The sequence below is a fragment of the Marmota monax genome, unplaced genomic scaffold (genome assembly GCF_021218885.2).
Source record: "Marmota monax isolate L192 unplaced genomic scaffold, Marmota_monax_Labrador192_F-V1.1 WCK01_AAM20220418_F8-fsc00155, whole genome shotgun sequence".
Taxonomy (NCBI): domain Eukaryota; kingdom Metazoa; phylum Chordata; class Mammalia; order Rodentia; family Sciuridae; genus Marmota; species Marmota monax.
The window spans coordinates 2,025,776-2,038,956 of record NW_026694554.1 but is presented as its reverse complement, the minus strand read 5'-3'; the positions used below and the strand labels follow the sequence as shown (position 1 = coordinate 2,038,956).

General features: G+C 34.3%; 1 pseudogene; it reads right to left on the bottom strand.

Annotated features, from left to right (window-relative positions):
* Positions 1-484: 484 nt before the first annotated feature.
* Positions 485-13,181, bottom strand: part of LOC124076870 (large ribosomal subunit protein uL15-like) — a 128,504-nt pseudogene continuing 115,807 nt past the window's right edge.

The window sequence follows — 13,181 nt, the reverse complement described above, 5'->3', positions numbered from 1 at the left end:
TGGTATTTTGGCTTATATGATAAAGCATCTGCTCAGTGGCCCCGTGTATATTGGATGTCAAACTTAAATATATCTATAGTCACTGTTTCCTTTATTTGTCAAAAACCAAGTTTTGTGATTTGCCTAGTTACTTTAGCCAATGGTGTCTGACCTTACTATCACAGAAACTTGAGGACTTTGAAGTATTTGTCTCTACCTAGATGACAGTGTGTCCTGTTTTCATACTGTGTAATTAACTTCAACCAAAGCCAGGTTCCTTAAGAAATGGGTACAAAAATAACAGAATATATTTTGGAGAAAATGTGATAAAATGGCTCTTTCCATTTTTGGTTTTGTTTTAATAAACTTAGAAGCATGTTGGGGGAGGGTAAACAAAGATGAAGACAGAAGTAAACACAGCTTTTAGTTGCTGACATTCTGTGGCTACATTCAGAGACTAGGTAAAGGCCTTCCTACTTCCTTGTTGGAAAGCATTTGTTAAAATTTAATGAACCTCCATCTGTGTGGATTTAAGCTGCAGGGACATAGATACCCCCACAATACCCTGCATCTTCTCATCTCTTGTGCTGAAAATTTTGGCCTTCATTATTACAGGGTACTTTGGGAGATCTCCCTTCCCTAGGATTTGGTAGCAGCCTAATCTCACCATATCAATGGTGGGAGCAGCTACAGTCTTGATTTTCTGGTATTGACTCATGTCTACTTACTAACCAACCTCCACAATTTATCAAGTTTACAGATGAGCAGAAGCTCTGGTTCTGCCTAAAGTGGTAATGCTTCATACCAACTTTCCCAAAGTAACCTGTATAATATATGTCAAAGTTGATCCTGTGGTGATACTTGCCATAGCTTGCCAATGTGGCCATGGCTGTAGCTCATGTGGCCCTGAAGGTTATGGGTCTTCCTCGGTCTGGATGGCAGATTGGCAGCCTATATAAAAGAGAAAACCTTCTTTATTCTTGAAAAATAGGATTATTAGGGTGGAAAACTGGGGGAACTCCACTAACTCTTTGATATCCTTTATTAAGGGTTAGGGTTAGGGCTTGGGGGTTTCCACTCCAAGATAATTGATACTTTGTCCAACATCTTGAAGATGTCTCAGCCAAAGAGAACTTGTCATATTCACATCTGTGCTTTCTAAAATAAACATCTCTGGGTAAGCTCAGAAATGATACTGTGATAATTGAGGTGCAGGAAGTTCTTCTAGACAAGTGAAACTCTGGTCAGGAGATTGTAAGGAATCCCTTTGATTGGCCTTTGGGAAATGGTCAGAGTATGAGACATGGGGCAGAGGGCATTATCAGATATTCTATCTCTCCAAGATTAATCTTGAAGGGCTCTTTCTATTTACCACTCACTTAAATCCAGTTGAGTTTGGGCCTTGGAGACAGAATTTTGGTTAGACCTGGATTCCTTAGAGATAATATAATGTTAGAAATAAGAGAAGTTTATGATAGTCACTTACAGTTACTACATTGAGGCCATAGTATTTTGGAAAACTAAGAGCACTATATTTTTCTTCTTTACAAAGGGCACCAGAATATTAGGATAACTTATATTTTGGCAAAAAAAGAGCCTTTCTGCATATCTTACACCAAAATAAAAATTCAAAAATATTAAACACTTAAATAAAAACATTCAAATACAGAATAACATGTAGGCACATATTCATATAAAGAGCATATAGAAGACCCTTCCAAGCATGAATACAAAAACAGAAAACAGAAAAGAAAAAAAAAGATTCAACTTCATAAAAAATGTAATAATGTGAAAAGCAAAGAATATCATAAATAAAATGAAAAGACAAATGAACAACTTGGGTTAGTATTCTTCTTATATTAAGAGCTCTTATAAATCAATAAGAACACCATGAAAAAGACCTGTAATATAATGGGCAAATATGAACAGAAAATTCATAAAAGTACACATGAAACAGTTAAAAAAGTCACCTTTATGAGTACTTAATGAAATGGAAATTAAAAGATTTAGATAACAAGATTTTGACAATAAAAAGGTTGGTCATGTTTAATGCTTACTGTTGAAGGACTGTGGGAAAGGACATTTCATATACTGTTTCTGAGAAGTTAAATTGATACTATATTTTGTAAGGCAATTTGGTGTTATGTAATAGGACTTTGAAATGTATGTGATGTAAAATAATATTTTTGAAATATTATTAAGAACCCTTTTAATGGGTTCTTACTTTTATTAATCTGACAATGTCCCATTATTAGGTCCCCAGGTGTTTTAGTCAGTTTTTTCATTGCTGTGACCAAAAGACCTGACAAGAACAATTAGAGGTGGAAGAGTTTACTTTGGCCCACAGTTTCAGAGGTTTCAGTCAACAGATAGATGACTCCATAGCTCTGGGCCTGAGGTAAGGCAGAATGTTATGTCCAAAGAAAGCAGCTCAGGACATGACAACAGAAAGCAGAAAGAGAGAGCTCTGCTTACCAGGGACAAAAAGGCATGCCCTCAGTGACCTGTCTTCTCCAGCCACATACTACTTGCCCACAATTAGGACCCAATTAATCTGTATCAGTGCATTAAACCATTAATTCAGTTGCACATCTTACAGCCTAATAATTTTGCTTCTGAATGTTCTTTGCATTGTTTCACACATAAGCTTTTGGGAGATACTACATATCCAAAGCACAACACCAGGGAATAGAAAGATGAATGCCAACTTGAGAAGGAGGGAGCATTTCATCTGTCTATATAGCAGAGGAAGTAAAATATGTCCCTTTTTGGTTCCTAGAAGAAGCTGTCTACAAAGTAAAAGTAAGTGATCCCATGTTAGTTTGGGGTATTCTTAGAACACTAGAGTGAGTTTCTTTAATCCCAAGATATAGGGTGGGAAATACTAAGCTTAGAGAAGTACCATGTCCAACATTATGCCACTCAGATAAAAGGATAAAAACTGCATGATAGTATAGTGAGTTGGAGGAGGGCAAAAACTATCCCCTAGTTCCCCATAGCACTAAGATTGGCACAATGGGAGCTTGGAGAATGTTCTGGTCCGATATGGGACATGGACCCACTTACTTTCCAAGTGACAGTGGGATGAGCAGAAACCAAGGAGAGGCTTGTGGCTGACCAATCTCTAGAGATAAGTCACAGGGACAGTAGTCATGCCTGTGTAGGCACTCTAATACCAATAAGCAGTAGTGGGAGTGTCACATGATAGAACCAAGAAGGTAGAAATCACCAATCTCAAAGACCAGAGTAGGTGAAGATACCAGTCCACCCCATGGGCTTCTTTCAGAAGATGCCCAGAGAGAGCATGGAATGAAAGACCAGCAGAGACCTAGAGGACAGTCAGTGGTCAGAATGCCATGAGGACATCTAGGGAAGGATTAGGGAGAGAAAGCTTGAGAGTCTGAGTATTTATCTGAAGGAAATTATTTTAAATAGAAAATATTATTATTTAAACTTGAAGAGTTAAAGATATCTTTAAAGGGCAAATTTAAGTCTGCATGCTTCCTGTATCATATAGAAAGGTAGGAGTTTGTGAGAAACTTCAGATAGATAAAAATAAAAAAGCTACACATATTTGCAAAATATTAATTTTATAATATAAACTTCATGTTAGTATTCTTTAATCTAGCTATTACATATTTAGCAATTTATTCTAAAGTAATAATCACACAAGAGTCTAAAGATATATACTCATATAACAAAATGTTCATCATAGCATTTTTTACTTGTATTTATTTATTTTTAATTTTTTAAATTTAATTGATTCTATTTTTTAAATACATGACAGCAGAATGCATTACAATTCTTATTACATATAGAGCACAATTTTTCACGTCTTTGTATATAAAGTATGTTCACGCCAATTCATGTCTTTATACATGTACTTTGTTTTTTTGCATTACAATTCTTGTTCCACATATATACCACAATTTTTCATATCTCTCTATATAAAGTAGGTTAACACCCATTTCCTGTCTTCATACATATACTTTGGATAATGATGTCTATCACATTCCACCATCCTTGCTAATCCCCTGCCCCCTCCCTTTCCCTCCACCCCTCTTCCGTATCTAGAATTCATCTATTCCTCCCACACTCCCTCCTCCCTACCCTACTATGAATCAACCTCCTTATATCAGAGAAAATATTCAGCATTTGTTTTTTTGGGTTTGACTAACTTCACTTAGTATTATCTTCTCCAGTGCCATCCATTTACCTGCAAATGCCATGATTTTATTCTCTTTTATTGCTGAGTAAAATTCCATTGTGTGTATATGTCACATGTTTTTTATCTATTCATCCACTGAATGGCACCTAGGTTGGCTCCACAGTTGAGCTATTGTGCATCATAGCATTTTTAAAAACAAAAACTGAAAACAACCTAAATGTTTGAGAAATGTTTACATTATAATAAGTTCACACAATGAAATACTCTTCAATTGTTACAAAGAATAAGAGAAATCTATATTGGCAAGGGAAAGATCTATTTTTAAGAAATAAAATTATGATAGGGAATATAAAATGGAAGATGATCTTATTTGTGTATATCTTGATCTATATTTATATGGAAACATATTCATATTCTATAGGAAAGTAAAAAAGATTATATGACTATATTTAGAGTATGGTCCCATATTTATTTAAATATGTATATGTAATATATAGTTCATGTATGTGTGTTTTTGTATACACACACACACACAGAAGATAGTTTCAAAGTTTCTGTACCAAATTATTAGAAATTATTATAAGTGGGTGGTAGATAAGTAGAAGTTTCTCTTCTTTACTTCTACAGTTATGTTTTGCATAATGTATTTCCCTACCGAACTATAATTATTTTTATATTTAGAAAAATCAATGCATTTATTTTCTTTCTCTTTTCTTTTTTGGTACCAGGGGTTGAACCCAGGGACACTTAACTACTGAGCCACGTCTCCACCCCTTTTTTTATATTTTGTTTAGAGACAGGATCTTGCTGAGTTGCTGAGGGCCTTCCTAAATTGAGGAGTCTGGCTTTGAAACCGCAATTTTCTTGCCCCAGCCTCCCATGCCACTGGGATTGCAGGAGTGTGCCACCGTGCTTGGCTACATTTATTTTCTTATAAAAATAGTGTGTGTTGTTAGTAATAAGAAGAGAGATCTGTGATATGTTAATATATTGAAAGAGAAGATTATTAACAGTGTATGGTTTCAGACTAGGAATAGAACCAACATATGACCCAGCTCTCCCACTTCTTCGTTTTTATCCAAAAGATCTAATGTCAGCATACTATAGTGATACATGCATACCAATGTTTCTAGCAGCACAATTCATAATAGCCAAGTTATGGACCTAGCCTACATGTCTAAATGTCTGTAAATAAACAAATGCATAAAGGAAATGTGGTAGATATGCAGAATGGAGTTTTATGCAGACATAAAGAAGAGTGAAATTATGTCATTTGAAGGAAAACGGATGGAACTGGAGAACAGAAATAAAAAAGGGATCTCATGAAAATAGAAGAGAGAAATAGAGTAAAGAAAGGAAATTGAAAAGGAGGAAGGAAAGAAGGGAATGAGGAAGAACTAGGGAAGGGAATCTATCAAATTATGCTATGTCCACTTATGAATATACCAAATAAACCCCACTTTATATATAATTGTAATGTGCTAACTAAAATAATAACAACAGAAGGGATGGGGTTGTGGCTCAGCAGTAGAGTGTTTGCCTAGCATGCGTGAGGCACTGGGTTTGATCCTCAGTACCACATAAAAATAAATAAATAAAATAAAGGTATTATGTTCAACTACAACTAAAAGTATTTAAAAAATGATAATAGCAATAGAAGAGAAACTGGTAGAACAGAGCAAGTTTGTGAGAGGGAGAGAGGAGGAGAGGGAAAGGGAATGTAGTGGGGAATGAGAGTGTTGAGTAATCAAATAGTTCTGTGACATGTGAATATGGCATAATGAATTCCACTATTATATATATTTATAATGCACCAGTGAAATGTGTGGTTTAATATTATTTGTTTTTACATACATGAATATATGTGCATATGAACAGAACATATGCTAACATATTAGGGTTGATTATTTTTGGATCTTTGGATTAGTAATGATTTTTATGTATTTTTCTTTTGATTAATCTTATTATCTCTCTGTAATAAAAGTATTTTGTGAAATTAAGGAGAAAAACACAAAGTATGTCCCTCTACTCTATGCTGTAGAATATGATGCCTGATTTGAGGTAGTTTTTGAGGTATATTGGGAGCCAAGTGGAGATGTCTTGGGTAGTAGGAAAATGTGAGGGTTATACAGGACTGGGTACATAATTGACTGGGCCCAGTGATAAATGAAAATACTTTTTTTCAAAAGCAAGAAAAATTTCTGTTAAAGGTACTAAAATATAAAGTTTTTTCCTTTGTTGAATCTCTCTCCTGTTCATGTGCATAATCCATCATCCTATTGAACATCATTTACAAAATACAAGTTCAAAGATAAAATTAAGAATTTCAAGATGGTGACAAAGCATTAAATCCAACCTGGGTCCTTCTAGGCTAGGGTCCCTGTGTGACTTCACAGGTTTTACTTCCTTGAAGCTGGCTTCATGGTTACACAGTAGCAGGCTGGGGAGTTTGGTTCTAGATATCATTAGCCAGAGAAAACTCATGAAACTATCAACCTCATACAAAAATCTGTTCTAAAAAGCTTTCTACCTTCTAACATAGCACTGCTTATGCCAGTTCTAGGACATGCCATGCCAGTTCCTGACAAACAAGACTGAAAATTACCCAAAACCAAGTAGTTAGTGACAGTTTCCCTAAGCTGCAGCTGTAAGATAAATGCAGGTTTGGTGCAGCCAATATGGAAAGCAGTATGGAGATTCCTTGGAAATCTGGGAATGGAACCACCATTTAACCCACCTATCCTTCTCCTCCGTCTATACCCAAAGGACTTAAAACAGCATACTACAGGGACACAGCCACATCAATGTTTATAGCAGCACAATTCACAATAGTTAAACTGTGGAGTCAACCTAAAATCCCTTCAGTAGAGGAATGGATAAAAAATATTACTCAGCAATAAAAGAGAATAAAATCATGGCATTTGCAGGTAAATGAATGGAGTTGGAGAATATAATGCTAAGTGAAGTTAGCCAATCCCAAAAAACCAAATACTGAAAGTTTTCTCTGATATAAGGAGGCTGATTCATAGTGGGGTAGGGAGGGGGAGCATGGGAGGAATAGACGAACTGTAGATAGGTCAGAGGGGTGGGAGGGAAGGGAGGGGGCATGGGGTTAGCAATGATGGTGGAATGTGATGATCATTATTATCAAAAGTACATTTATGAAGACATGAATTGGCGTGAACATACTTTATATCCAAACAGAGATATGAAAAAGTATGCTCTGTATGTGTAATAAGAATTACAATACATTCTACTGTCATGTATTTAAAAAATAAAATCAATTAAAAAATATAAATGCAGGTTTGAATGGGGATGAGAGGCAGAAACAACAGGAGCTCCTAGTTGAGCACTCTCAGTGTAATAATTCTGCAGTAAGAAGTAGGATGGGAGCACTAAAGGGGTGGAAAATTAGAACAAAGTTTGGGGAAAGGGAAAGATGATTGAAAAGAAGTATATGAAGAGGGGCAAGGACTCTCAGTGGTCTAAAGAAACCTGACCGATTTTATTTTTATGGCTATATTAAAAAATAGCAAACATGGATTAAACGTTGTGGTATATTTTAAATGCATACATTTAACGAATTTAATGTTTTTTTTCTTAACATGGATAATATACAATATAATTGCTCAGAATAACTGCTGGGTTTGTACAACATAGAAATTTATAATACACTATAAATTTTGTTTTTAACTATGTTAAATATACATAACATAAATTTATCATCTTTACTATTTTCTTTGCAGTGCCAGGATCAAACCTAAAATCTCATGCATGCTAGGCAAATGCTCTATCACTGAGCTAATCCCTGGTCCATCTTAATCATTTTTGTTTTTTGAGACAGGGTCTCACTGTGGCTGGCCTTGAATGTGTGATCTCCCTGCCTTAGCCTCCCATGTAGCTGGGATTAAGGACAAGTGCCACCATCACCATGCCTAGTCAGTCTTAACCTTTTTTGGGGAGAAGGATTGAACCCAGGGGAACTCAACCACTGACCACACCCCCAGCCCTATTTTGTATTTTATTTAGAGACAGGAGCTCACTAAGTTGCTTAGAACCTCACTTTTGCTGGCTTTGAACTTGTGATCCTCCTGTCTCAGCCTCCTGAGCCGCTGGGATTAGAGGCACATATGGTAGTTATTTTGTAATTGAGAAACCGTCATCATGTTTTCCATAGGTTTTGCACCATTTTGCAATCTCAGAAACAGTGCATGAGAGTTTCAGTTTCTCGACACCATCATCAGTACTTGTTTTTTTTCTGTTCGTGTGTTGGAGATAGTGGCCATCCTCACAGGTGTGAGGTAATGTTCATTCCTTTTTGTTGTTAAGTAGTATTCCATAGTGTCAATGTACCATGATTTATTTAACCATTTACCTGAGTAATATCTCATTATGTTTTAATTTGCATTTCCCTAATGGGTAATGATGCTAAACATATTTTCATGTACCTGAATAACCTCTTTCTTGAAATATCACTCCATGTGTTTTGCCAATTATCTAATGGATTGTTTGGTTTTTACTGTTGAGTTTTGAGAGTTCTTTATAAATTCTACATGTTAGTCTTTTGTCAGATTTACAGTTTTCAAATATTTTCTCAGACTCTGTAGCTTGCCTTTTAATGTTCATAACTGAGTCTTTCATAGAGAAAAAGTTTTAAATTTTGATGAAGTTCAACTTGTCAATTTTTTAATTTTTCTGGATTGTGCTGTTGGTGTCAAATCTAAGAACTCTTTGTTACCCCTAGGACACAAAGTTTTTCCTCCTGTTTTTCTTTTTTCTCTAGATTTTGTGGCTTTACACTTTATATTTGAAATTGTGATCTGTATTGAGTTAATAGTTGTAAAGGATATGAGACAGGTCCAGTTTCGCTTTTGCTGATGATGAAAGCACTGTTTGTTGAAATATTATGTTTCTTTCTTTTAATTGATTTTGTACCTTTGTCAAAAATCAGTGGGGTATATTTGTGTGGGTCTAGTTCTGGGATCTCTGTTTTATTTCATTAATCTATATGTCTGTCCTTTCACATGGTCTTGGTTACTGTAGCTGTATAATTTCTTGAAATCAAGTAGACTGATTCCTCCTACTTCATTCTTTTTTATAGTGTTATTATATTTTATATATATATTTATTTATTTTTAACATGGTGCTGAGGATAAAACCCAGTGCCTCACACATGCTAGGTAAGTGCTCTACCACTGAACAACAAGTGCAGCCTCCAACTTTATTCTTTTTCAAAATTGTTTTAGCTATTCTAGTTCCTTTGACTTTCTATATATATTATGGAATAATATTGTTTATTTCTGTAAAAATATTGCTGGATTCTGATAGGAATTGCTTTAAACCTACATATCAATTTGGGGAGAATTATTTTTTTTTATTATGTTGAGTCTTCCAAATCCATTAACACAGTATGTCTTTCTGTTTATTCACATATATTCACATATTTTGTTTCTTTCATCCAAATTTTTAATTTTCCACATGCAAGTCCTGTATATTTTTGTTATTTTTATACATAAGCATTTTCATTTTTTGAGTTGTTGATGGACCTTTATTTTATTTATTGATTTATATGTGGTGCTGAGAATCAAAGTCAGTGCCTCACACATGCTAGGCAAGCGCTCTACCACTGAGCTACAACCCCAGCCCTAAGAATTTTATTTTTGAGCAATTATAAATGGTATTGTATTTTAAATTTTGTTGTTTATATGTTCATGACTGGTATATAGAAATTAACTTTTATGATTATCTTATATTGTGAAACTTTGCTGAACTCATTAGTTAGAAGAGATTTTATCTCATTCCTTGGAATTTTCTACTTGGATAATGTGTTGTCTGCCAGTAGGGACAGTTTTGTTTACTTCTTTCTGATCTTTTTGCCTTTATTTCCTTTTCTTACCTTCTTGCATATATTAGTCCATTTTTATTACTATAATGAAATACCTCAGGCAGGTTAATTTCTTTAAGAAAAGAGGTTTATGTGGATCATAGTTTTGTAGACTGAAAGTCGATGATCAGGCAGCTGCATTGGTTCAGCCTCTAGTGAGGGCCTAATGGTAGATGACATCATGGTGGGAATGTGTGCTAGAGGGCGAGATCACATCGCAAGATAGGAAGCCAGAGAGCTGGGTGGGTCTGGACTTGCTCTTTTTATAACAATTCTCTCAAGAGAACTACATTAATCCTTTCTGAAGGCAATCCCCAATCACACATTACAACCTACTGCTTAATGGTCTATACCTTCTCCCTACAACACCATACTAGGTATCAGGCTTCCAACACATAAACCCTTGGACAACAAATCACATACAAACTGTAGCAGTTCACTGGCTAGAATTTCTAGTACTATGATGAATGATGGTTGAGAGCAGATATTCTCGCCTTATTTATGATCTTTGGAGGGAAGCATCTAGTTTTCATTGTCAAGTGTGTTGTTAGTTGTAGGGTTTTGTAAATATTCTTTATCAAGTTGAAGAAGATCCCCCTATTTTTCTCTTTCTGAGTGTTTTTCCTCATGAATGGGTGTTAAATTCTGTCAAATGCTGTTTCTGCATTGATTTATATGATCATATGATTTTTCTTCTTTACCACATTAGTATGGTAAGTTACGTTGCTTGGTTACTGAATATTGAAACAAACTTGCATCACTGTAATAAATTCTGCTTGTTCAAGGTATATAATTATTTTTATGCATAACTGAATTCTATCAGCTAATATTTGTTAGGAATTTTTGTATCCATAGTCATAAGTGATATTCATCTATAGTTTTCTCTTTTTATACCATATTTAGTTTTTGAATCAGAGAAATAAAATGATTTGGGGATATCCTCTTTTATTCTCTGGAAAAAATGTATAAAATTGATGTTAATCTTTCTTTAAATGTTTGGAAGAATAGTCTAGTGAAATCTTCTAGACCTGGAGATTTCTTTTTGTGAAGCTTTAAATTGTTAATTGAATCTCCTTATGGTTATAGAGCTGTTCAAATGATGTATTTCATATAGGTTGAATTGGTGTTAGTTTGTGTTCTTCACGGAATTGGCACATTGACACTGTCAAGCATATATATACAATTGTAGCATTTCTTTATTATCTTTTTGATGTCTGTAGGGCATGTGATAACGTCTCCTGTTTCTTTTTTTTTTCTTGTTTCATTCCCAATATTGGTAATATGATTTATCCCTCTTTTTTTCTTTGTCACTTTTTCTAAAATTTTGTCACTTTTTTATCATTTAGAAGAATCAGTTCTTCATTTCATTGATTCTACTGTTTTTCTCTTTTCAATTTTATTGATTTATTTTTATTATTTTCTTCCTTCTGCTTGCCTTTCTTGTAGTTTTTCTTCTTTGGATAAATTTATGAGATGGGAGCTTGGATTATTGATTTCAGATTTATTCTTGTTGTATGCATTTAGTGCTATGATTTTCCACTCTCAGCAATGTTTAGCTGTGTCCTACAAATTTTGATATATTGTATTTTCATTTTCATTCATTTCATCATTATTTAGTTTTTCATCACTTTAGCATGAATATATTTTTTAAAATTCCCTTGAGCCTTCTTCTCTGCTCCATGGATTATTTAGTAGTGTGTTGCTTAGTTTCCAAGTATTTGGAGATTTTCTTGTTATCTTTCTATAGTTGATTTCTGGTTTGATTCCGCTGTAGTTGAAGAACACACCCTGTACAGTTTGAATTCTTTTCAGTTTGTTAAGTTTTGCTCCTTGTTCTGGGATAGGACCTCTCTTGATAGGTATTTTGTTGCTACTTGAAAAGAATGTGTATTCTGCTCTTGTTGGGTGGAGAATACCTATAAAAGTTGACATTGGATTCTATCTCCTTGCCAATTTTCTGTCTAATTGTGACATCAATTATTGAGAGAGGAATATTGAAGACTCTAGCTATAGTAGTAAATTCATCAATTTGTCCTTTTAGTTCCTTTAATTTTTGCTTTACATATTTTAGAGTTTTATTGTTTAGTGCATACACATTTATAATTGTTATGTTATGATGAATTAACTCTTTTATCATTATGTAATATCCTTGACTATCTCAGTTAAAACTTTGGGTCCAAAATGTATTTCATATTTTATTCAATGTGTTCATTAATATATACCTATATATTAATATGAATTATTTTAATATAAAATAGTACTATTATATATTATCTATAATACATCAAACATATTGTTACTATATATGAGCATATACAATCTATTTATACTTGGATACCAATATAGCCCTCTTGCTTTCTTTTGACTGATGTTTACATGATATTACTTTTTCTGTCCTCCTACTTTCAACTTCATTATACTGTTATATTTAAAGTGAGTTTTTTGTAGATAGCATATGTTTGGTCATTTTTTTTAATCCACCATATCAGTCTATTGCTCTTTTCAACTTAAATCTACCATTTTATTTTTCCCCTTTATTTATTTATTTATTTTTAGATTTTTTTTTTTTTTTTTTTACCGGGGATAGAACTCAGGGGTGCTTTACTACTGAGCCACATCCTCAACCTGTTTTTTATTTTTAATTTTGAGACAGGGCCTTGCTAAGTTGCTGAGGCTGGCTTTGAATTTGCAATCCTCCTGTTTCAGCCTCCTGAGCTGCTGGGATTACAGGCATACACCACTGTGCCTGTCCTTTCTTTGATTTTTTTTTTTTTTTTGGTGTTGGGTATTGAACGCAGGGCCTTGTGCATGTGAGGCAAGCACTCTACCAACTGAGCTATATCCCCAGCCTCTCATTTTGATTTTTACATGTATTTTTGTGTTGCTTAATGATGGGAATATGTTCTTTCTGTGAAAGACAGCATCAGGCATTTTTGACACTTCTATGAACATCATAGACTGATAAATCTAGATGTTATAGTGTACTACACACCTAGGTTGTATGGTATAGTCTATTTTTAAGGTTTTTTAAGTTGTACTTCAGATTATTATTTTTTTGTTAAAAACTAAGACACAAACACACACATTAGCCTAAGCCTACACAGGGTCAAGATTATCAATATCACTGTCTTCCATCTCCCCTTATGCCAC